The sequence below is a fragment of the Chionomys nivalis genome, chromosome 19 (assembly GCF_950005125.1).
Source record: "Chionomys nivalis chromosome 19, mChiNiv1.1, whole genome shotgun sequence".
Taxonomy (NCBI): domain Eukaryota; kingdom Metazoa; phylum Chordata; class Mammalia; order Rodentia; family Cricetidae; genus Chionomys; species Chionomys nivalis.
This window is the reverse complement of record NC_080104.1, coordinates 3,430,056-3,455,321: the sequence shown is the minus strand read 5'-3', so window position 1 is coordinate 3,455,321 and position 25,266 is coordinate 3,430,056. Positions and strand designations below refer to the sequence as shown.

The 25,266-nt window shown below is 40.9% G+C and overlaps 1 long non-coding RNA gene across 1 annotated transcript; it reads right to left on the bottom strand.

Moving 5' to 3' along the window:
- Positions 1 to 7,890: 7,890 nt before the first annotated feature.
- Positions 7,891 to 21,751, bottom strand: LOC130862297 (uncharacterized). Its single transcript, XR_009055627.1, has 4 exons — positions 21,577 to 21,751; positions 18,982 to 19,072; positions 13,915 to 14,103; positions 7,891 to 8,127 (listed from the first exon to the last, which is right to left on the bottom strand). It is a non-coding gene; the product is annotated as an uncharacterized LOC130862297 (long non-coding RNA).
- Positions 21,752 to 25,266: the final 3,515 nt, after the last annotated feature.

Below are 25,266 nucleotides of genomic sequence, written 5' to 3'. Positions count from 1 at the left end.
AATATGCCTAAGCTATTGACAAAGCAGAGTTGTAATTAATATAGTCTTTGTGTGATTCTTCAAATCTGGGTGGCAGGGAATAAAAGAACAGTTTCTGTTTACAAAATGGCACCAAAACATTCAGCAATGTGCATCCACATAAAGTCAGAATGCTTAAATAAAAGGCTTCTAGAACCACAAAAATCATAGTCAACTGGAGCTTCTTGGTAGCCCCATTCTTTTTTTCAGATAGACTCTGTTTCCTGGCTTCAAGGAGAGGCATAGCTCCTTTAAGAAATGACTTCCTGGTTTCTACTAGCAAGACAAACACCTCTGGCTCTTTCCTGAGGTTCAGCTATGGAGCACTTAAATGGGATTTGTGAGCCGAGTGCTAAAACTTGCTTAATGGCAACAAAGACCCTCCACATCCCTGGAGCTGGGGCAGTAAGTTTGGCTCTCAGTGGTGGTGAACATACCTCTGCCATATTGAAAAGCAAAGAGAAGTTGAGCCAGCATCTGGGGTTGCCACAACCACAATGCTTACCATTTTAAAAGGCTCCTTGTCAGAAAAGGATTTCAGATACAAAATAGGACAGATTCAGACATAAAAGACCTCTGAAAAAGACACAGTTTCTTTAAAAAAATATCATAGGCTTGGGAGAGAGAGGAAAAAGAATATAGACAGTTATAAAAAAGTGAATGGTTTTTAAAAATTTAAAAAGTTTTCAAAGAGACAGTAAAAGTAATATAAAAGAGTACAGAAAGTCACAGATTAAAGGAGTAAAGAAAAATAAGCCACATAAAGATGGAATATACACAGAGAGTCTGGATTATGCATATTATTGTGTTTTCTTTGAGTATTTTGATTGCAGAGAGACATTTGATTCTGAAGGCTGATAAGTTAAACCAATACACATATTTTAGAGGTATCTTGACTTCAGAATTTGAGGTTAAGGCTATGTTACTTTGGAAAAGAGGTTCTGCTTTTGTTTCCACAGGAAAAATAAGAACCTGTGGATTTCTTCCAAGTTAATGTGGTTTGATGGAAAAAGACCCTTTGAAAGTTCTCCATGAACCCTGAAAATACTTCCTCCAACAGACATCAGGAAGAAGTTTTGGAGAAAACAACACTCAAATTCCCAAAATGATTGTTTATTAATCTTTGTTTAGAAGGTTAGTTACAAATTATAATTGATAATGGTCAGAAAAAAAGCTAAACAAAGGAAAATAGATCCAAGGTTATTGTTTTAAAGAGGAAAAAAGGCAATATAGATATTATAGGTTAAAGGGTAGATTATTGAATCTAATCTGAAAAGGAAAAAGGGAGGATATATGTATGATAAGATAAAAGGTATCTTATTCAATCTACTTTTAGAAACCAACTACTAGTTTTACATATTTTATATTAGATTGTGATGGAGGAAGGTTATTGGTTAAATAAAGAAACTGCCTTGGCCCTGATAGGACAGAAAATTAGGTAGGTGGAGTAAACAGAACAGAATGTGGGGAGGAAGAAGAAGCGAGCTCAGACTCAATAGCTCTCCTCTCGGGGGCAGACGTGACGAAGCTCTGACCCAGGATGCCTAGAATCTTCCCGGTGAGTGCACCTTGGGGTGCTACACACATTAATAGAAATGGGTAACCAAGATGTAAGAATTAGCCAGTAAGAAGCTAGAGCTAATGGGCCAGACAGTGTTTAAATGAATACAGTTTCTGTGTAATTATTTCGAGTAAAGCTAGCCAGTGCCTGGGAGCTGGGTGGCAGGAATGCAGCTCACAGCTCCCTACAACAAGATTGGAATTTTGTATATTAAATAAAAATTTTGTATATTGAGCTTAATTTTGTTAAAGCATACTGTACATAGATTTCTGCTATAAAACTCATTTTAAAATGTAATGCTAATTTCTAGTCCTTGAAAGTTATTATTAACAACTGTTTAAGTTAATAAGGAAAAATGGGTTAGTATTTAGTCACCCATTACAGTCAAACTTGTAGTCACATTATGTATGTTTTCAATGTCAAATAAAGGTATATTTTAGATAAACAAGCCATCTTCAAACACTTCAGAGATCTACATAATATGGCACTTAAGATGTTTTAATAACAGAGGCTCTTTTTTATGAAAATGAGGCATGTATACTCCTGGGAGCACCAGTCTACTTCAGAAAAGATAATGGGCATCAAAGAAACTCCACATGGAGTTTACTTTCTTTGTGGCAAATGTAAACCAGTAGGCAAGAAAATGCCATTCCCTCAACTACAGACATTATGCTGTTCTTTTTTTTTTTTTTTTTTTTTTTTTGGACAGGGTTTCTCCGTAGCTTTTTGGTTCCTGTTCTGGAACTAGCTCTTGTAGACTAGGCTGGCCTCGAACTCCCAGAGATCCGCCTGCCTCTGCCTCCCGAGTGCTGGGATTAAATGTGTGCGCCACCACCGCCCAGCGACATTATGCTGTTCTAATTGGACAATCAGGACACAGAAGAAAGTGACTGTCAAACATTTTCAAGATAAGGATGTACAGTCCTTCAGAATATCCTGCTCCACAGAAAAGTCTGTCAGTTATGGTAGGCCTGTAGGCCATATATGAATGCCCCGTCACTGCAGAGGAACCTTGAGTGACTGTCCAGGCAGACAGCTGTTTTTGTCATTTCTCACATTTTTTTAGAATTCTTTTGCCTGCACTTCCTGCTTAATATTATTTGCTCCTTGGGACTCTGAGGGAGCTGAAGATTAGTTATAGTTGTCCTTGTTTATCAGTGGCAGAAAGCATGTTATGATACAAAGTGAATTATGTGCAAAATTTTGAATTCACCTAGAAAAGATAGAGATGGCGTATTTTCTCTAAATTTGTCAATGCAAATGGACTAGACATTGTTGATGTAGTTATTGTCTGTATATATAATACATAGTTATTATATTTACTGTATATGATTTTTGTTAGTTATAGCCATCTTTTTTTTTATTTTAGACAAAAAGGGGAAATTCAGTGATATTTTATTCATATTTTAATAAATAAAGCTTGCCAAAAGTTCAGAAGGGCAAAAATAACTTTCTAGAGGTCAGGCAGTGGTGGCACACAACTTTAATCCCAGGAATTGGGAGACAGAGGCAGATGGATATCTGTGAGTTCAAGGTTACCCTGGGCTACAGAAGACCAATGCAGAAACAAATCCAGGTGCTGGTGCCTCACACTTTAATCCAAGTACTGGGGAGTCAAACACCTTTAATTCCAGCCCTAGAGGGAATATAAAATTGGAAAAGAGAGAGGCTCTCTCTGCTTAGTCTGCCTAGAGTGCTTAGTCTACAGTCACCCAGTTTGCTAGAGGTAAGACTTCTCTATTGGCTTGGCTGTTTTTCTTTTCTGGTTTTCAGGTTGAACCTCAATATGGGTCTCTCTTTTCTTATTTGTACTACAAGGACCTATTTGGGACTTTAATCTGTTCAACAGATTAAAATGAAGCAGAGAAAACCTATAATATAAAATATAGATAATATGCCCCTTGTAAAGTGGAAACAGAGAAAAAAAGATCTGCATTACAGAACCTCTTATTTAATATTTCTCTGACAATGAATAAAAGAACCTCAGCCTTTCATCTCAATTAAAGAAGCAAAAATGGTCTGGAGAGAATGCTCAGTCCATTAAGTACCTGCCAAATAGCTGTAAAGACCTTATCTCATTTGTAACACTTGAGAAGTGGGCACAGCAGCACATGTCTGCAATTTCCATCTTGAACTTGGCAGAGATGGGCACTTAACCAAACTCTTCTGCCAAACACCTAACTGAATCAATGAGTTCCAGTTTTGATGAAAAATTCTGTTTCAAGAGAATCAGGAAGAGACCTATCATAGTTAGGGTTTCTATTGCTGCAACAAACATCCTGACCAAAAAGCAAGGATTTATTTGGCTTACACTTCCAGATCATAGGCCTTCACTGGAGGAAATTGGGACAGGAATTTAAACATAGCAGGAACCTAGTGTCAGGAGCTGAAGCAAAAGCCATAATGTTGTTTGCTAACTTGATCTCTATGTCTTGTTCAGCCTGCTTTCTTATAGAATTCAGGACCACCATTTCAGGGATGGTACCACACACAATGGTTATTATGGTGGTCAAATATGTCTTTCATATGAGGTCCCTTGCTTTTGCTCTCACCCTACTGTCTAGTATTGTAAAACACTATAAGTTTTAGCTTTAATTTAAAATTTTCAAATTAATAATTACAGGAGGTGGTGGCGGGGAAGAGGCAGAAATCTTTAATAATTAAATAAATTAATTAATAAAAAATAATTACAGGAGGCAACAAGTGACACAATCTTCAGGAAAAACAGAATAATTCACTGAGCTCTTTGAGAAGTTACTAACTTACAAGTAAGGGAGACTTTTATCTCTAATACCTTGTTAGTGCCTTATGACAATATACTGCATTTTAATGCCACTTTTAAATTTTTTGAAGACTTCTCTTGATTTATGTGTATGTGTCTGTGTGTGGGTACATGTCTATTAATGTTCAAAAGAGGCTATCAGATTTCTACAGGGAGTTCTGAGTTGCCTGATGTGAGGTGCTGGGAAGTGAAACTGCAAAACCAGCAAGTGCTCTTAATTGCTGACCCATCTCTTTAGACCATCTAAAAATTTTTGAGACAGGGTCTCAAGTAGCCCAGGCCATTCTCAAAATGCAGCCAAGAAAAACCTTGAACTCTCGATTCTACTTACCTGAAGCAGCTTCTGAGCAAATTCCCCAATGATCCTGCTACAAAGAAACCTCCACAGATTTGTAAAAGGAACTCTTTGACTCTTTCCTCAACTGTAAATACCCATGGCCAACCACTGATTGAAGGGATTTTTTTCAACACTCCCAGAAGCTTTCTCCTTTCAGATGGGGGACTTTTGATAAGTTGGTTCTGTGTGATATTGGAATTGTTTGAAATGGAAAGTTTGGGAGCAGGAAAGTGATGAGGGATGTGTGCATCAGTCTGGGTAGAGTCAGTTGGAGGGGAAACGACAGTTAGAGAAAGTTTTCTTCTCACATCTCTAGGCAATTTTTTGTCATCTTCATTCATTTCACAAGATTTTTTCTTTTTTGATCTTTTTTTTTGATACAGAATCTCACTATGTTTTCTGCCTGTCCTGGAACTCACTATGTAGACCATGCCTGCCTCAAACTCACAGAGATTTGTCTAGCTGTCTCTGAGTGCTGGGATTAAAGACCTGAACAATCACACTCAAAAAAGAAAAAGGCTTTAGTAAGTTTAACTGAGATAATTTATTCCATTTCTGGTTCCAGCTGATGGTAAAATTAAGGGATGCCATTGAGGTCAACACACATGTAAGCCAAGTCATAGGCTAAACTCTTAACATATCAAGAAAACAAAAAATTCTGGGACAATGAAGGTGTGCTGACTTTGTGTTTATAGGATGACAAGTATCTTGAAGACGTTGGAAGATAAATTAGGAAAGTATTTTGTAGTGTGACTTCTAATTGGCCATAATAATAAAATCTAGGGTAAGATTATTTGGGGGTAAAACCTGAGAGATCAGAGAAGCAGAGCAGCCTGTCACTAGAGTTTTTATCTGTATGACTCTCAGACCAAAAAGAAGATGAACTGAACTTCTATTTCTACCCTGCATTATCACTTTCTCTCTTCACCAAGCCATATCGCTCTGTATCTGCCTGTACAGACCTCCAGTTCTCTATGGTTAACTTGTGGTTAGCTCCTACTCCTGATCTTAAGAAAAGCTTTATTTGTTAGAGCACAAACAACATATTACTACATTTCCCCTTTCTGTTTAGCATTAAATGGTTTTAACTAATGTAAGAAAAGCTATATACAATAGTAACAATAAATATACACAATATGTACAGGCAATGAATAAAGCAACAGTGTCTATTCCATTTGCATTTGACAAATTCAGAGAAAATACTCTATTATCTATTCTATCTTGGTGAGTCCAAAATGTTGTACCTCTTTCTATCATAACTTGCATTACCATCCATCTAAAACTATCATTTTATATCTCTCAACCTTACATACTTTACACTAGTTTAGTGAGTGAGAGTTTTTCTGAGTCTTCAACTCCATCAGAGACCCAAGAAAAAAATGATGTTAACTGAGTAAGCAAGAAGTACAGTAAGTGACTTCCAAAAAATGTGAAAAATGACAAAAAGAGTTGGCCGACTAGGGAGTCACCAAGGTTACTATGTAACAGTAGGGCATCTGCCATCAATCTAAAGGCCTAAAATGTTTGACAGACTTTTATATGAAGCAGGCTTCTTGAAGGATTATCCTGCTTTTTTTGTGGGGCAAAGTTTAGCAGTCACTCTCTTTTGTGTCCTGTTTTTCCAATTAGGATAGCATGTTGTCAGCAGTTGAGGGAAAGGTATTTTCTTGCCTAGCAGCTTAATTTTGCCGAAAAGGATATAAACTCTATGTGGAGTTTCTTCAATACCCATTTTCTTCTCTGAGGTAGATTGGTGCTGCCAGGAGCATACACACCTCATTGTCATAGAAAAAAATAGCCTATGCTATTAAAAATTTTAAAATGTCATGTTATCTATATCTCTGAAGTGTTTGAGGATGGCCTATCTAAAATATATCTTTTTACCTTGAAAACATACCCAATATGATGACAAGTTTAATTGTAATAGGTGACTAATTACTAACCTGAATTTCCCTATTATTCTAAACAGTTATATAAGAATGGTAATAACTTTCAAGGACTAGAAATTTTCATTACATTGTAGAAAGAGCTGTATAAGTACAATGACTTGAACAAGACTAGAAATGTATGTATAGTATGTTATAACAAAATTAATCCCATATTTGTATCAGCATACAAAATCCAATCCAATATAAAATATAAAACTAGTAGTTGTTTTTTAGAAGTAGACTCAATAATTTTGTTTTATCTTATCATATCAATATCATTCGCTTTTTCTCCTCATATTAGTTTCAATAATCTACCTTCATATGCTATCTTATCTGTATCCCCTTTTTTTCCTTTCACAGCAAGAACCCTGAATCTAATCCTCTTTGTTTAGTTTATTTCATGACCATTATCAACAACAATTTGTAATCAATTTCACTAATCAATAAAAATATCCATAAACAAATAAAATATCAAAAACCACCACCCCATCTCTTGGGAATGTGGGCATCATATTCTTAAATATTGTTCCTGCTGTCTGGAAGCAAGAGATCTTTAAAGAATCTTGAAAAGAAAATTTTGATTTACTTGTCAAGTTCAGAGAGAGGTAGATCTATCATTTCTTGTCCACTCTCTGAATAATGAGAAATTACAGGGCTTGTCTCAAATCCTGGCTAGAGTAGCCAGTGAGGCTGGGTCACCTCTGCTAACCAACTCAAAATTGTTCTGAGCAGTTTGTAGTTGAAAACCAATTTTCAGGAGATGGTTTTTAGCTTAGTGATGTGATCATAGTCTTGTTGGAATTGTAGTTATAGGGCACAATTATTTTGGAGACTTGAAAGATCAGTTAAGTGTGAACTTGGTTCACTGCAAAAAAACTAAACTAAACTAAAAACACTCAAACCCCAAATCATGTACAGGAATGTAGGTGAAACTTTTTTCTAGAATTAGTTTGTATTCTATATGACCATTAATATCATGACAAATATATATATATTAATATCATGACAAATATACACATACACACACACACACACACACACACACATATATATATATAAAACTTTAAATTTTGAGCTGTTAAGGAGTCATTATAAAACCAAAAGATTATGAGATTGGGAGAAATAAAATAATTCTTAAAATTCTGTTTTTCTTCTATTCCATATCAGGTGGCTCTTCTGACATGAGACAGAGATATTAAATTTTTCTTTAACAAACATGCTTGGGTTTAGAGAAGGAGAGACACACATCCAATTTCAAAGCCAGCTTTAATATTAGTTGGATTGGGACAGTTTGCATTATATGTCTGTAGAAACATTTTATGTCAGCAGAAACAAGAATTTGAGAAGAGTTATAAAATTTTATCTTATTGGAAATGTGATATATTTATAGTCCAATTTATTCTTTTTCTTGGGAAATAATTTCTGAATGATTTGTCCTTTTTTTCACATGTCTCATTTGTTTAGTAGTTTCCAGATTCTTCAGCTGGATGCCTTCATTCTCCTATAAAGACAAAAACAAAACCCTTTGCCAATGATATCTCTGGGGAGATTCCCTTTTGGCAAGTTATAACTGATCAAATGAAAAGCATTTGTTAGTTTTATAGGCTACTTTAGAATAAATGGCCATGCTGCTTGATGGCATTCATCTATTCTAATTAAGAGGATTCTCTTATTCAAATCAGATCTTTAATAATTTTGATGGTATTCATAGCATTTTTTTCTCCCATGGAAACAAAAGCAAAACCTTTTCCCCAATATAACACATATCCTGCTTTCCATTCTAAGGTCAAAATATCTTTAAAGTATATAGGCTGGTTTAATTCTACAGTTTTTCTATTATTCAATGTCTCTTGAAAGCTCTAGTTCATTTCTCATTAGCATCTAGAAAATTCAGTTAACAAAGAATTAAGCACTCTATTTCCAGGGTCTTTATTACCCCTTTCCATTTATTTAACATGTCTTTTAGAGCTCTATTTGATTTTTCTATGAGCTGTTGCACTGTAGGATTGTATGGTATACCTGTAATGTTCTTTATATTATAATGATCAAAAATTAGTTTCATTTTCTTAGAGATATATGCTGGAGCAGTGTCTGTCTTTATTTTTACAAGTATACCCATGATGGCCATAACTTCTAAAAAATGTGATTACTGAATTGGTGTTTTCCCAAATCAAAGAAGTTGCCCATTGAAAACCTGAATAGTTATCAATGGTGTGGTGTGCATATTTTAGTTTTCTAAATTATACAAAATGAAAACATCCGTCGGCAGATCACATTCTTTTGAATACCCTTTGGGTTACTTCCTGCAGGTAGTAGAGATTGGTTGTATAAAGAACAAGTAGGACATTTCCTTTTTCATTTTCTTGACTTGTTCCAAGTGATGGAAAAGTCTTTTTTTTTAAACTTTTGCTACTGACATGATGCTTTTTATGAAATTCTGAGGGCTTCAGCCCATTTACAATCAACAGTTGATCAATTTCTTGATTCCCTTCTGTTAGCTGGCCTGGCAAGTCCATATGAAATCAGATGTGTGTTATATATATGGGGTGATACTATTCATGATTATTTCTTGTAATGTAATCAATAATAAATTAAAATCTGTATTATCTGGTATGAATTTAGCAGTTTCAATATGCAGAACAACTCCTTCTGCATATTGCAAATTAGTAACTTTGTTGAGAAGTTCCATAAAATCTATTAATAACATGAGAATAGCATGTAATTCTGACTTTTTGGCAGAAAATTGGGGCTTTAGATCCACTTTACTCAAATTTTCTGATTTATAACCTGCCTTTCCTGATTTATTTGCATCAGTGTAGAATTAGGGGTTTCAGCTATTGGTGTGAGGACAGAATCAGTTAGTTCTCTTTATAGGTTAAATTATTTTGCTTTCAGAGTATTTCTTGTTAATGCAAACTCTTTGACAGGGTTAATTTTCTTCCCATAATTTGTCAATTATATCATTCTATTCCTGTTAATTGACAAAGTCATAATTTTCTTTTTAGAATTAACTCAGAGACCTTTCCCATATAACCTTTTAATTTTTCACTCAGTTTATATTGTAAAAAGATCCATTCTAAGATATATCTTTCATATATATTACAATAAAATTCTTGTATGGGAATGTTTAGAAAGTAATACGAGCAAAACGCAGTTAAGCTTCAGATCCACGTGATCCACATGAGCATTCTGTAATTTCTCTTCCATCATTGCCAATTCCATTTCAGCATCAACTGATAATTTCTTGAGACTATTTAAGTACTTGTCATCCTTAAAGGTTTTGACCAATTACTCACTTCATGAGGATTTACCCCAATAGGGGTTTGTAAATAGGAAATGTCTCCTAGCAATCTTTGAAAGTAAAAGTCTGCAATTAATCTCTCCTAATTTGTACTTTATGTGGTCTAATTTTTTGTAAACCTATTTTATAACCTAAATAGTTATTAGAATTTCCTCTTTGTATTTTTTAAGAACAATTTGAAATCCCCAATGAGGAAAAATATTTTGTACCTCTTCAAACATTCTTTCTGAAGTATTTATATTTGAATCTGCTAATAAAAATTTATCCATGGAATGGTTAATTATGGATTGAAAAAATTGTTTACATATCATTTTTAATGACTGACTTACAAAATAATGGCACTGGATTAAACTGTTTAACATTCCCTGTGGGAGAATCTTCCATTGATATCTCTTAGCAGACTGAGAATTATTACAAGTAGGCACAGTAAGTAAAAAGAATTTCTATATTTTTCTTGTAAAGGTATAGTGAATAAACAATGTTTTAAATCTGTAAGAGGATATCCTTTAGGCAAAAGAGAAGGCAACGAAATGCCAGACTCTAGGAAGCCCATTGGCTATATCACCTTATTAACAGCTCTTAGATCTGTTACCATTCTACCTTTTTCCAGATTTCTATTTAGTAACAAATACAGGAGAATTCCAAGGTCTGGTAGAGTCTTCAATATGCTTAGCATCTAGTTGCTCCTGTACCAGCTGTTCTAAAGACTGTAGTTTCTTTATTGTTAAATGTCACTGCTTAACCAATACTGGTTTGTCTGTTAACTATTTTAAAGGTAGGGCTGTTGGTGCCTTTGAAATATCAGCAGTTGTTGTGCCCTGACCTTGTACAACCTGCATGGTTCCTTATAAAACCATTTCCCAGAAAAATACATTAATTTAAGGTTTGTTTCTAAGATGGTGGGAATAATCATCTGATTATTTCACTGCTATAACAAATCACATCCCCCAAAATTCATTGCTATGTTAGCCATATACGGCTTTAATTTTCCTCTTTGTTATGGTCCCATACATTTAATCCCTCTCAGACTCTGTTTTACCTGAGATAAAATTCCAGTGCCTAAAAACTAAATATTTACATCCTGAAGAGGCCAATTTGGAAACCAAGATTCTGTTGAAATAACTGTTACATCTGCATCAGTGTCTACTAAACCTTCAATGACAATGTCATTTATTCACATTTTTAATTTTGAATTTTCTTCATTTATATACATTTTTCAAAGATACTCACTTTATTGTTTTTCCTGAATTTTTTGTTCTCTCTTTTACAGCTATTCTACTATCTAGAGCAGTATGGTTTATTACTGAATTTCAAAAAGAAGGCTGTGAGAGGCCCCTCAAGGAGTTTCCTGATAGCATCAGGTAACCTTGAATGTCCTTTGTATCTACATTCATTAGTCTAATACCTGCCTTTGCCACACCTGCATAATCCAGAAGGGAGGGTCATTCTCTTTGGATTTTGCTTAGAAAAACATTGTCTAGGAATTCCCTGTTTGCAATCCCTTTAAATGTGACCTTGTTTGTCACAATTAAAACATTTGACGTTTAGATTTTTTTCTGCAAACCTCTGGAAATCACCTCTACTATCCAAGCAACATCATGGTCATGAGAATCAATATTGATTTATTTCAGATTCATTCTTCCAAGGGTGCCGATCTTACCTTTAACAGCCTAATTGTCCTTTTACTTGGTGCATTGCCATTTTTAAAAGTCACAGATTCAATTATCATTTGTCTAACTTCTGAATTTGGTATCATTCTATTTACTGTTGATGTCAGTCTTTGTAAGAAATCAGTGAAGGTTCTTTTCTGGGCCTTGCATGACTTTTGTAAATGACTCAATCTTCTTTCCCACTCTTCAGCTCTGTCCCAAACATTCAAAGTTGCCATATAGCTCAAAGCCAGGATATGATCACCATATAGGTATTACTTTTCTATATCAGCATAATCTCCACTTCTAAGAAGTTAATCGTGGGAGATTTTTTGTACCTTTAGATCTACTCCACTCTTTAATGGTTCTAGCCTCTTCTTTATACCAAGTCCTCCATTGTAATTGTGGAACATGTTCCATGATTGCTGCAACCAAGTCTCTCTAGTCTTGAGGGATAATTCTATTACAAATTGACCATGAATTTAACATATGCATCACAAATGGTGAATGCCATGATTATGGTGTGAGGTAGAACTTTTAGTGGGTCTCACAGCAGGTGAAAGACAAATACACCATGCAGACAGAGCTTGAGTGCAGAGTTTATTGAGAGAAGGGTAAAGGTAAGCAAAGAGGGAAAGACTGAGAGAGAAAGAGAGAGAGGGAGAGGAAGTAAGAGAGGCAGACACATGCTTGCTTTTTCAGAAGAACAGCAGGAAGAGAGTGGGAGTAGTTGGGGCTTGTCTCTAAAGGTGACCTTTGTACCTGCATATGGTCAGGGAACTGTTTACCATGCACAGAGAAATGACACACTGTGCCAGGTTCCTAAAGGGCAGGGCCAAGGTGTACCTGGATACTAATACTCCTCCCGTTTTTGTTTTGTTTTGTTTTTGTTTTCTGAGAAAGGGTTTCACTGTAGCTTTGGAGACTGTCCAACTAGCTTTTATAGATCAGGTTGGCCTTGAACTCTGCCTCCTGAATGCTGTTTAGTCCCAGCATTTAAAGGCATGTATTTCCAATGCTAGCCAGCTCCTTCCTTCCTTCCTTCCTTCCTTCCTTCCTTCCTTCCTTTCTTTCTTTCTTTCTTTCTTTCTTTCTTTCTTTCTTTCTTTCTTTCTTTCTTTATTTATTTCTTTCTTCATTTCTTTCTATTAAAACCACGAGGAGTTAGGTATGACAGGTTTAAGGAATGAGAACATTGAGTTCTCAAGACTGTTTCCTGCTGACCTGGGTGGCATCAACCATCTTTGGGGGAACCTGAGAAAGCTGGGGTGCTGCCACATTCTGGAGTAGCTGGTTGTTTCACTACTATGCAGGCTATGTGCAACTTTCCGGTGTCTCTTGTCTCTGGCAAGTTGTTGCCAGAGCAGAAGACAAGGTTAAGTTTAGGAAAAAAATTTTCCTTAAGTCCTCCAGGGAAAAGTGGGGAGAGTTGGGCTGCTTAGGGCCTGGTAATTGAGGGAGGGGGATATCTGAGCAGTTAGACCTAAATCCTCCAAGTTGATTCCCTGGAACTTACAAGAATTCTTTGAGTTTGTGAAAACATAAGGTTTAGAAACATTAGCATTTACATTGTTTATAATCTATACTGAAATTTGCATTGTAGAAATGGCAGTATACTCATGTCAGAAATGATTTTGGTTGAAAGCATCCACACTCTTCTTCCCATTTGGAAAACTATGATAGATATTTTTAGCACAATAAAAAGCACCTGTTAAATCTATAGTTAGAAAGCAATCAAAGGAAATTTAAAACTTGAGCTTACAGTTATGATAGTGGTAGTACTTTGTTAGAGCTAGACTAATAGCTTATCACAATTTTATAGATTACTATGAACAGCAGCATGAGAGAGAGAAATCTGGATCTTGCATTTGCACAGTGTAAGTTACTTCCTTGTACCCTGAAACATTCTTAAATTACTTGCATGTACACACATTAATAACTTGCATTTGCATACTTTAAAACACTTTCATACACACTGAAACACTTTTAGATCCTCACACCTTAAGTTTTGTATCTTAAATTACCTTTTACTTAAACAAAGAAATGATAAAAAGTTATGTTGAAATCTGTTTTGTGAGTTTGTCCCTTTTAAACTCTCAAGCCTATCAGCTGTCAAACTGCATCAGAGTTGTTAGAAAGCATAAATTTTACCTGAGTTATTGATTAAAAAAATAAAAGAGGCCTACTTGACTGGATACCAAGACAGTTACCCCAGGAACCTCCATGATCAAGGATGGCAGGACCTTCAGGGCAACATCTGTTTTATGATTGGTAGCATGGGACCTGCCAAGCTTCAGAAGATCCTGTGGATTAGAAGTTTGTAAGAAGACTAGCCTACCATTGGTGTAGGCAACTCGAGGCAGTCAATTCCTCGGTGTACTGTTGTCCATGGTCTGAAGAGGTCTTGCAGCAGTTGAGGTGAAAAGCAGGTTTGGTCAAATGCTAGTGCTTTCACTTGTGAAACAACTTATGGGTGGAAGTTCTTCTGTTCCCACCCATCTTATTTGGAGGAAATAGAGGTTATTACCTGCAGAAGCAAAGACCTGTATTTTGAGATCTGCATTTTGTTTACAGCCATCTTAAGTTCACAAGTAACCTTAAGTTAAGTTACCTTTGCAGGCAAGTTCCAAACCTAGAACATTAGCCTAGGAGACTTGCAGGCACCGGGCTTTTAGAAAACATTAGCATTTTCCTTTGTTAATCAACAATCACAGACCCTCAGTGTTTACCTATCAGCTAGGGATGTCTCCAGGCCTGAATTCCAGCAGACCTGACACCGTTTCCCTCCCCGCCCTTGTCTGTTTGCTATATAACAGCCTCTGAGAATATAATAAACTGGGTGGGTTGATCAGAAACACTGTCTTGCAGTCTTTTCTTGTGTCTCTTGTACCCTCCATTTCTCTCCCCTAGGTTTACCAGGGAACACCGTTCATATCCCACTGGCCGGGATAGTTACCAGAAGCTTACCCTTGTCTCTGCTATGAAAAGCCTTTTTATTTTATTTTTTTTAATTAAAAATTTAAATGGCATATTCTCTAGAACTCTGAGCATTTGAGGACTTTTTATTAGAAAGTACAGCTTTAAAGATGTGTTGGGTAGTGTAAATCTCTAAGTTAGCTTTTGTTAATCTGAAATAGATCTTTATAACCTTAAATTTATCATTATGGGCTGAAGAGATGGGTCAGTGGTTAAGAGGACTGAGTGTTCAACTAGATGACCTGGGTTCAATTCCCACCACCCACATGGCAGTTCACAGCTGTCTGTAACTCCAGTTCCAACACCCTCACACAGACATACATGCAAGAAAACACCAACGCACATAAAATAAAATAAATTTTTTTATCATTATATGGAATATATTTTAAAGCAATGAAATCACATTAACCATATATTTTTATCATCTTTAAAAATACACATCAATTTAAAGTATTTGAGACTTTTTTTTCTTAGTCTAGAAAGAGGTACAATGAACAGTGCTCATTAGGACTGTTTAAACATTTTAAAACAGTAATTATATTAACATATATGTGCAGTTGATTTAAGTTGCATACACATATAGAGTTAAAGCTAGCTTACATTCACACATAAAGTTAAATCAAAAGTCACATGCATAAATGCACACATTAAACAGGAGTTGACTAAAATAAGAAGAAAATGTGGAGTCCCACATGGCAGGCTCAGCAGCTGGCACTGAAAGGCAAGGCAGATTTGTTACAGGTAGGGGAGAGCACATCTGTTACAGACAGATAGGATCCCTGCATAAAGGGCTCTGTATGGAGGACTCTGGCAGACCCTGTCAAAAAGCATGTTGGTGCACAAACACACTTCATGCAACAGTCAGTAAGAGGAATTTACAGAAAAAAAACATAAGGAAAAGGTGAGACATGTAAAAAGTACTCTTAGCAAAGATGATGACTAGGTCACCTGTCTTGTCCTTCTTGCCCTTAGTCAAGATGGTGGTGAAACATCTCCTTTAACCTTAAGCAAAATTACAGCAGTCATGTGGTTGTCCTTAGTAAAGATGGCACCTTTCAATTGTCTTCCATTTACCTGTTCGTTGGCAGTAGTTGGAAAGGTTCCATTCGGTGCTAGTATTACAGAGGTGAGTGAGTCTAGGAACCTTTACACATGACATTACACATGACATTAAGTGAAAAGGTTTTAGGTTTTTTTTTAAAGGGCATCCCAGAGGAGTGGATGGGTTTATACTTTTTGCTGGTTTGTTTCTCATGAGTGAGGTAGAAAGAGAGGTCACTCCATGGTTCATCAACCAAAAGAATGAGGGCTGGGGCACTAAACTCAAAGGCATGAAGCAAAAGGCACAAAGCTGAAATAGGGCCATAGCCCAAAGGCATGAAGCCAAAGGAATGCAGTATCCGGAAAGACCCATAGGGTCAAGGAATGAAGGCACCACCCAATGAGGGGATGCTAGGACACAGAATGCTCACTTGTGGAAAATGCCAAAGGTGATTGTGGGACCAGTCATAGCCCTCTTGGCAGTAGCCAGTGCTGTGTGGGATCCCAGGAGATGGGGAGTTTGAAAATGGGCTATTCATCTAGGACTAGGATATCTGCATGCCTCGGCAACCTGCCCTTGGGCAGAGGGAACGCAAAGAGAGCCTTGTCAAGTCAGACACCAGTGCTATAATTACAGAATGAGGAAGGACCATTAGCAGGTCCCATGGTGGGTAAAAGACAAATACACCATGCAGATAAAGCCTGAGTGCAGTTTAATGAGAGAAGGGAAAGGGGTGGGGAGAGGAAGAGGAAGAAGCTGAGACCTGCTTGCCTCTTCAGAAAAACAGCAAGAAGAGAGCAGGAGTAGGTGGGGCTTGTCTCTTACTGGGACTTTTGCACCTGCAGACAGTCTTGGAACGGTTTGACATGCACAGAAGGGTGACACACTGTTCCAGATTCCCAAGGGACAGGGCCAAGGTGTGCCTGAATGCTAACAGTGAATGCTTGCCATGTGAAACTATCACTTCCTTGAATCTCCTTAAATCTAACATTGCCATGGGAGTCCAACCAGCTCTTACAAAGCCTCTCTCCACAGGAGTCCAACCAGCTCTTACAAAGCCTCTCTCCACAGGAGTCCAACCAGCTCTTACAAAGCCTCTCTCCACAGAAGTCCAACCAGCTCTTACAAAGCCTCTCTCCACAGGAGTCCAACCAGCTCTTACAAAGCCTCTCTCCACAGGAGTCCAACCAGTTCTTACAAAGCCTCTATCATTTGTCAATTCTTACAAGGTTACTGCATATATTAAGGCTGGTTGTTTGAAAACCTTAGGCTGTTCCTCTCTAACCTTAAATGCAATGCTGAAATTGTTTCTTTCTTTCTTTCTTTCTTTCTTTCTTTCTTTCTTTCTTTCTTTCTTTTTTATTATGTATTCTTTATTTATTTTATTATTATGTATACAACATTCTGCCTCCACGTATGCCCGCATGACAGAAGAGGGCGCCAGATCTATTACAGATGGTTGTGAGCCACCATGTGGTTGCTGGGAATTGAACTCAGGACCTCTGGAAGAGCAGCCAGTGCTCTTAACCACTGAGCCATCTCTCCAGCCCTGAAATTGGTCCTTTAAATTTGTCTGTCTGGAATTAAATATCTATAATCTGTTTTATTAATTATTTTAAGGCCTGTATCTTGGCACTCACATCAAGCAACTTTTTAAGAGATAAACCAAGAATTATCAAAAAGACAAGGATTATCAAAATAATAATTAACATTATACCAATCCCAGTTAAATTGATTATCCCTTCATTAAATTGATTTAATTGTTCCAATTTTAAATCATGCATTACATAATCATACACAGACCTACCTACCTTTCTCTGTCATAATTGTGTTTCCCATATTTTAACTTGTGAAAAACTCTCTTTTAGCTAATTCTTCCCTTTAGAAATTCCCAATTTTCTCACCAAATCTGTTGCTGCTGCTGTTGATGAAGATGTGAGGCTTGTTGCTGCTGCACAGAACAATAAAAGCCTGACCAGATTTCAAGGCAGCTACCTTGAAGTTTGGCAGCAGCCCAAGAAGGGGGACCAGGGAAAGCCCACCAGGAGAGAGGGAAAACCTAGCAGACAGGGTGGTGACTCTGGTCATGTGTATTTCCAGCCTATGTCAGTAGCTATAAAGTTACAGACCAGTGGATTTTTTGTGAATCATTACCCCCAAAGATGGGTACCAGATGTAGTCTGAATTCTAATTGTACTTAATAAAAACAAGTGGGGTCCTTGGGGTACCAACCTTTAAGGTTCAGCTAAGGCATTATAGCTGCTGAAGAAAAAAATGCTAAAGAAATCTGAGGGGATAAATGAAATAACTCATATGTGATTCTTCTTTTTTTTTTGTTTTTTTTTTATGTGATTCTTCTTCAGCATGTCTTTTTAAATGTTCTTTTTTGTTAAAAATGTTCACAGTTTATTACCCTTATTATCATCAATTACCCAGCCTTAGTCGGGTTCAGGACTGGAATTCTTTAGTGCTATAAAAGATAGATGAGGATTTACAAACAGAAATCTGTGGTTCTTGGCTCAAAGGTAGGAGTGGCTTAGTGTACATCCAGTGAACTCCTTAAGATAGAGGAAAGGTAATTAAGAAAGACATTAAATCATCAGGGAGTTGTAGAAGGGGAGACTGGTGTGCTACACTACATCTTCAATTGGTTAAAGGGTTAAAAAGTTAATTTTCAGTTCAGTTACAAATAAGTCAAGGATTGTCTTTTTACTCAGTTGTGGGAACTGCAGCCCCGAGTTGATATCCCTGCCCCCATTTGAGGTGCTGATCTGCAAGGAAAACATAATAAATTCCCTCTGCTCCTGGAGCGGGGAAGGAAGGAATTTTTATGGTGACCGTTCCTTGATCCCTGCCAGGGTCAGGTTACAGTCCCTTCGCAGCCCCCTCCTCATTTGGTGCCATGATATAAAGCCACCCCCAGTAAGACAATAAAGGGAAGATGTTCTACCTCAACCTCGTGCTCTGTGTATTCATTCATTCAACCTGGACACCTTCCCTGCCACGCCAGCATGGGCTGGAACCAAGAGTCTCGGCGGAGGGTGTCCAGGAGCAGAGGGAATTTATTATGTTTTCCTTGCAGATCAGCACCTCAAATGGGGGCAGGGATATCAACTGGGGCTGCAGTTCCCACATGTCGCTTTTTTTTTTCCTTCCAGCATGCATAGATAGTATTGGGTTACCAGGCAACATATGTAAACAAACAGGGGAAGTTATGACCTTTGCTCTATTAGCACATTCAACAAATGTTGCAAGTTCTAAGGGCTTTTTAGATCTGAAGTTTACACCTTTGCTCTAAGCAGTAAAAACAAAGAGAAAACCCAGGACTCAAAATTATCAGATCTTGGGTATGATGTTTATCAGCCACTCTGATTGCCAGTGTCTTACCAGTAGGAAGGATGTCTTTCTCTGGGGTGTGGGCAAATAGTTAATTATTTCTCTTGCTGTCTCTGAAAGTAGAACACAAGCAGCACATTTCCTGAAATAAAATCATCAGTAAACTGAGATGAAGGAGAGGGTATGCTTGTTTTTTTCTAAATTTTTGAGCAGCTATGAATGAACAACTTTGAGTAAGAGGTAATTCTATGTGCTTGGATATCTGGGAATATCTTAAATGAATGCTTTTGCCTGCACCCTAAACACTGACCAATTGCCTGTCAATAAAAGTAAACGCAGGAAGGCAGGTCCCTGCATTTACATAGGAGAAAGAAGAGCCTGGCAGTGGGAAACTGTCTTCACACATAGCCAGGGAAGTGTAATCAGTAAACCCCAAAGTATAGGAAAGACAGTATTCAGTAAATGATCAAATAGGTCTAAAATGTGGGAATCCCCAAATTTGTAACAGAAGGGGAATCAGCTATAGTGAAAAAACTACAGCAAAAAGTAATCACTTAATTCACAATAATGTCAATTTGACCTGCATCTTGGTTTAAATATCCATCAAAGCTCTTGGCTCTGATTAGTTGCCTTGTGAAATGAAAGTGGTTTTAATTACTGAATGATTCTTCTCTTTGTAGCAGGGGTGGGACCTCCAAGGACCTTCCTACTCCTCCTCCCTATGTGAGGCCTTGAACTGCAGGCTGGGCCTCGCGGGTTCTACTTCTTCTCTGTGGGGGGGCATGGCCTGCTGGTAGGGGTGTGGCCGACAAGATCCTACCTACTCCTGCACTACGTGTGAAGGCATTAGGGGGCAGGCCATCTGTGAACTTCCTGGTTACCCAGAGTGGACATACCCACAGTCTAAGTGGACCACGTGGAAGGGTGTGGCCTGCGTTATGGAGCAGCACCCCCTTTGAACTTGGTGTGTCCACCAAGCAGAGACACACCCCTGGTCCCCATGGAAAATGTGAGAGGGCATGGCTGACTGTGGCACCCCTTACAGAATATGGTGCTGCTGGAAAAGTCTGACATCACCCAACTGACTAATTTCTTTTCCTAAGAGCACTTCTACATCATCTACTGCAAGTTCTGGAAACTCTACAGAGGTCATGACCTGTTCTTTGATGCACTTGACCTGGGTAGGCACAATGACCATGTGAGCTTCGATAGGGATGTAGGTGGAACCTCAGGTGAGGGTGGGGCTCAGAAGTATAGGGACTTGGATGCTGCAAAAAGACCACAGTGAGCTTGGGTGGGGTGGAGCCTGGGGTGAGGACAGTGCCTTCAGTGGAGCCGTGGGGCAGAGGGTGGGGTTATAGGGCTGTGAGGTGGAAGGTGGGGCCTAAACTGGAGAGGGTGGGGTCTGGGGTGGAGGGTGGAGTTGCCAGTTGAGGGGCAGAGTCTTAGGCAGAGGGAGGGACTGTGGGATGGAGAGGTGGGGCCTGGGGTAGAGTGCAGGCTTCAGGGATAGAGAGGCAGAGCTAATGGATGAAGAAGTAGGGCTGTCAGATCAAGGGGCGGAACTGTGGGGTGGAGGGCAGAGCCATTGGAAGAGAGCAGGGTTCAGGTATGGAAGGTAGTACTTTGATAGAGAGGTGGGGCCTGGGGTAGAGGGGCTGTGCTCAGGGATGAAGGGGCAGGCCCTGGGGTGGAGGGCAGGGGAATGACAGGGAGAGGTGGGGCAGAGCCAGGTCCCAGCCATCAGGTGTAAACATCACCTGGACTGGCTTTTCTTGCTGCCATCTCCTCCAAGATGATTGACAGGATCTTCTCAGGTACCGTGATGTGGTAGGTGCCTCTGTGCTGCATCATATGAGGTCCAGTAGGTGGCGGGGGTGGGGGTGGGGTGTTCACGCATAGTCAGTGTCAGTGTCACGGTCTCTGGTCTCCATCACGTGACCAAGGTCATGGAAAATGTGATACTTTCTGCCCCATTGCTGCTGTTTGGGCTACACGTCCCATGTCAACGTTGGTGGTGGGCGGTCACGTTACTGTCAGTGGGTGGTTTCGTCACTGTGAGTGATGGGTGGGGTTGCCCTATTAGCAGTTATCCAAACCCCATGAGAGGCCTCATGTTCCCTGACCTCCACACCGGTTAGAAGGTGCAGCAGGATGGGAAAATCAGCTACATAGACTTAGTGTGGTTCCTGATCTCAGAGGAGGAAAAAAAGACACAGAACAAGTGGGCAGGTCCTGGGTCCACTGTCTATGACCATCTGTGGCCCGTATGTGTCACTCCATATTCTGTCAGATGCTCGCAGTTAGAAGCTCATGTGTGACATGGGCAACGCAGTCAGGAGATGGGTCAGCGTCTCCACAGCTAAATGCACACGGTCAACCGTCACCCGAGTTCTGTGCCAGGAACTCACTTGAGGGACGTGACTGAGCCCCACACAAACGGTCCCAAGCGAGACACACACACACACACACACACACACACACACACACCACCTCGCGCAGCCCCAAGTGTACACACACATACCACACATACCCACATATATACATCGCGCGCGCGCGCGCACACACACACACACACACACACACACGTCACCTCAGCTGAGGTACCGAGCGTGAGACCCTCATACGCCCGCACACATATATCACCTTGGTTGTGGCAAGCGTCTGGAACCGTCTCGTGCAGGCTAGGACCCGCTGTCCGCCAAACAGAAGCCGATCTCTGGGGCAGTCGCTGGGAGCCCCGTCCCGCCGCCTTTGAGTGCTCACACCTCCAGCCCTCTGTTCGTGCCAGGCTCTGGCTCTAGTTCCCCACCCTGGTCGCTCGCCCTACCACTAACGGCCCAGCCCCAGTCCCCACTGCGCCTGCACCCAGCACGTCCTCCTGGGCTCACGTTCTGGCTTATTCGCGGAGTTGCTGCTCGCCCCACCCCCTCAGGCCCCGCCTCTCCTGTCACTCCCGGTACCTCCGCGGCGTCCTGGCCCCCCTTGGCCCCGCCCCTGACAGCTCCTCCCACTCCAGGCACCGCCCCTCTTTTCCGGTCAGGCCTCCTGAATGGTGGCCACGCGCACTGCCTTGCTACCCTGGCTCAGACTCTTGTTTAACCGCGGCCTGGCCCCTCGCTATGCCAGCCGTGCCGCCGCGGCCGGTCCGCGCAATCATCGCAGACATCCGGAGCTCCTGCCGCGGAATTGGGAGGGGCTCCCACGTTCGCAGCTGGGAGAGCGGGGCCGGGGTGGTGGGGGAGGACGGAGAGGAGCCCGAGGAGGAGGAGGAGGAGGGAGAGCTGCTGAACCCGGAACCGCTGCCGCTCAGCGGGCCCGGAGGGAAGGAAGGCGCACGACACAGGTAAGCGGAAGGGAGGGGGCGAGACCAGGAATGGCGGGACAGGGAGGAACCGTAGGCGGAACACAGGTCAGTGGAAGGCAGGAGAAGACAGGCTGACTGGGCAGGGGTGCAGAAGGGGAGGTATGAGGAGAAAGAAAGGTGGTGTGGACGCCCAGGGAGGCGCACAGGGGACAGCGAAACTACTATGGGCATCAGCGTGGGAAGGAGTTTGTGATGGGGCAAAAGGGGTTAGTGTGTGTCAGCCTCCCTGGGATCCATCCAATTCGCCCCAGGGTCCTTCCGAGCCTCCCCATGGTCCATGTGAGCTGCAGCTCCGAAGGACGCCATCTACCCTCTGCCTGCCCCCTCATAGAGTGTCAGGTGGCGAGGCCGCCGCGCTGGTGCGCGCATTGCACGGCTGGTCGGTGGTATGGACCCTGGTGGTGCACATGGGGATTCCCAGACAGCAAGTTTGTCTTTGGCAAGGGAAACTACCCAGCTGACGGGTGAGTAAGCCCCGCCCCTTCATGTGACACGCCCCATGCCCAACCTGGTGTGCCTGTGTATGCATGCATGTTCTTGCTATGTTAATGTGTGTGTGCTTCCCTCTGTGTATTTCCCTCTTTGTGCATGTGTGTGCTTTCCGCTATGCAGTGTTACAGTGTTCCTCAGCATGCACATGCCTGTGCATCCCTCCGTGTAGCTTGTGTGTGGTTCTCATCATGCACACGCATGTTTGTCCCTCTGTGTGTAGCATGTGTGTGGTCCTCAGTGTGCACATGTGTGTGCCTCCCTCTGTATGTAACATATGCACACCCAGATTTGCCTGCGCCTGACAGACCCTCCCCTATTCCTCAGAGAAGACCAAGGAATCTGTGGACATCATGTGTGTGTTTCTGAACGTGGAGAGGATGACAGCTCTGACCAAGGTATGGAGTGTGTGATTGTGACCTGTGACCCCATGTGTGTCAACTCTACCTCTTCCCCTGACCCCCATGTCCCAGCCTCACCCCTTTCCCCTCTCCCCCTGGGTCCCACACTCTGGTGTCCTGACCTTACCCCTTCCTTTGACCCTGTATCCCATCCTCACCCTTTCCTCTGTCCCTGCATCACCTGATGCTCCTGTCTCTCGACCTCACCCCTCCCTCTGAGCCCCAGGTCCCAGTCTCACGCCTTTCTTTATGCCCAGGTCTCTGACCCGTGTCCTGGCCTCACCTGTTCCTCTGACCCCAGGACCCTGACCCCCCTTATTCTGACTCCTGTGTCCCAGCCTCACCCCTTCTCCTGTCTCCTGGCACCTTGTCCCAACCTCACCCCTTCCCCTGACCCCTGTTTCCCATTTCCTGGCAGAAGACCCTGCAGACTGCCTGGGGCGTCCATGTGTTGGACAGATTCACTATTGTCCTGCACATATTCTGCTGTAATGCCCACACCAGGAAGGCCTGGCTGCAGCTGGCACTGGTGGAGATCCCCCTGCTCTGGCGGGTCACCCCTGCTCTGATGGGTCACCCCTGAAATTACCTGCAACAAGTGAGAAGGAAAACACGGAATACACAACAAACCCACTTAGGAGTTTATTAGAGGCTTGGGAAGTCAGTGTGCAGAGAAAGGGAGGAAGATGGCGCGTCCAGCTTTTAAAAGCTGCCTAGCACATGTTCACAGTGGGTTCATGTGGCTACTTCATATGCAGATGATGGAACTCACGCAGGCGTGCAAGCGCTTAGCTGAGTCATCTGTGGATCACACAAGGCCCTTTAACATTCCCAGGGGCCACTAGGCACTTCTGCCTGAGGGCTTGTCTGCACCTGCATGACACCTAGAACCCGGAAGTATCAACTCTATGTGGCTGAAATCATTACATTGTACCCTTTTGTTTATTATAAAAATTTGGGGAGTTTTTGGTGTTTAATGGGTGGGAATGGGGCATTGTAAGGTCTCTTGTGACTGCTTCATGCTGGTTTTGTGGACGCCAGAGAGTTGAGATGCTTGACCACATCCTGGGGTAGCTGATTAGTTTTGTGTTTTTTTCCCGAGCTCTGTGGAACTGGCTGGCTGGCAGCTTGGACCTCGCAAGATGCTGAAAAGGCAGAAAATTATGTCTGAAAAAATGTTAGAAAAAATGTGATTAAGGGAAGAGAGTTCCAAGATGGAAGATAGAGGGTTTTGTTTTTGGAGGGACAGTGGAGGGGGGAATTTCCCATAGGTTCTTGAGACCATAAATGATAAGGGAAGAATTAAATGATACTTATTCTGGGCAAGTCTGGTACGTTTAGGTAGGTCCAATTGGCTCCCTGGAGTTTATGAAAAAATGTTTGAAAAGAAATACATTTTAGACATATTAAAAGCTTATGATTACGATGATATAGTGTTGGAATGGAAGATGGTGGGGAGAAGGAAGGAAAACAATGGGGAATTATTAGACCCCTCAATGTTTTACCTGAAGCAGATCTTAAGGCACTTGTTCTCCCTTAGCACCATGGTATTACCTTAACATCCAGGAGACACTGCTGCAGTCAGTGATAAACCTGTTATGTTAAAGTCTGTTTTGTGAGTTTTGGGAGTTTGGAGCTGTGAATGTCCCCAAACTTGTTATTGTTTCTTACCACCTAGGCTCTTGGCAATCCTTGTACCTCTGGCTCTGTGTTTAATGATGGTCCCTGTAATAACAGCTGAGTGGTTAACTGGAAATTTGAGCATGACATTGGAGATATAAAGAAGTTGGTAAATCAGATAGGTAAAAGAGGGACCACTGTGGAGTTAATGAGCTGGAGGTCTTGGACCAGGCAATAGGTTCCTTAGGTGTTTTAACAGCAAATGTAGGAGTGTTAAAGGGAGAAAAGATGGGGTGAAGTAGCTTTTATCTTAGGAGGGCAGAGATAATAGGCTTAAGTCCCCCAAGGCTCTGGAGAGGGGGTACTGAGCTTGGATAATGTACTTAGTAGGGTCTTGTAATCAAATAACAATGGGGGAATGGTGTTTAGCAACAGAGGGGTTTGGGTGTCCCAGACTTG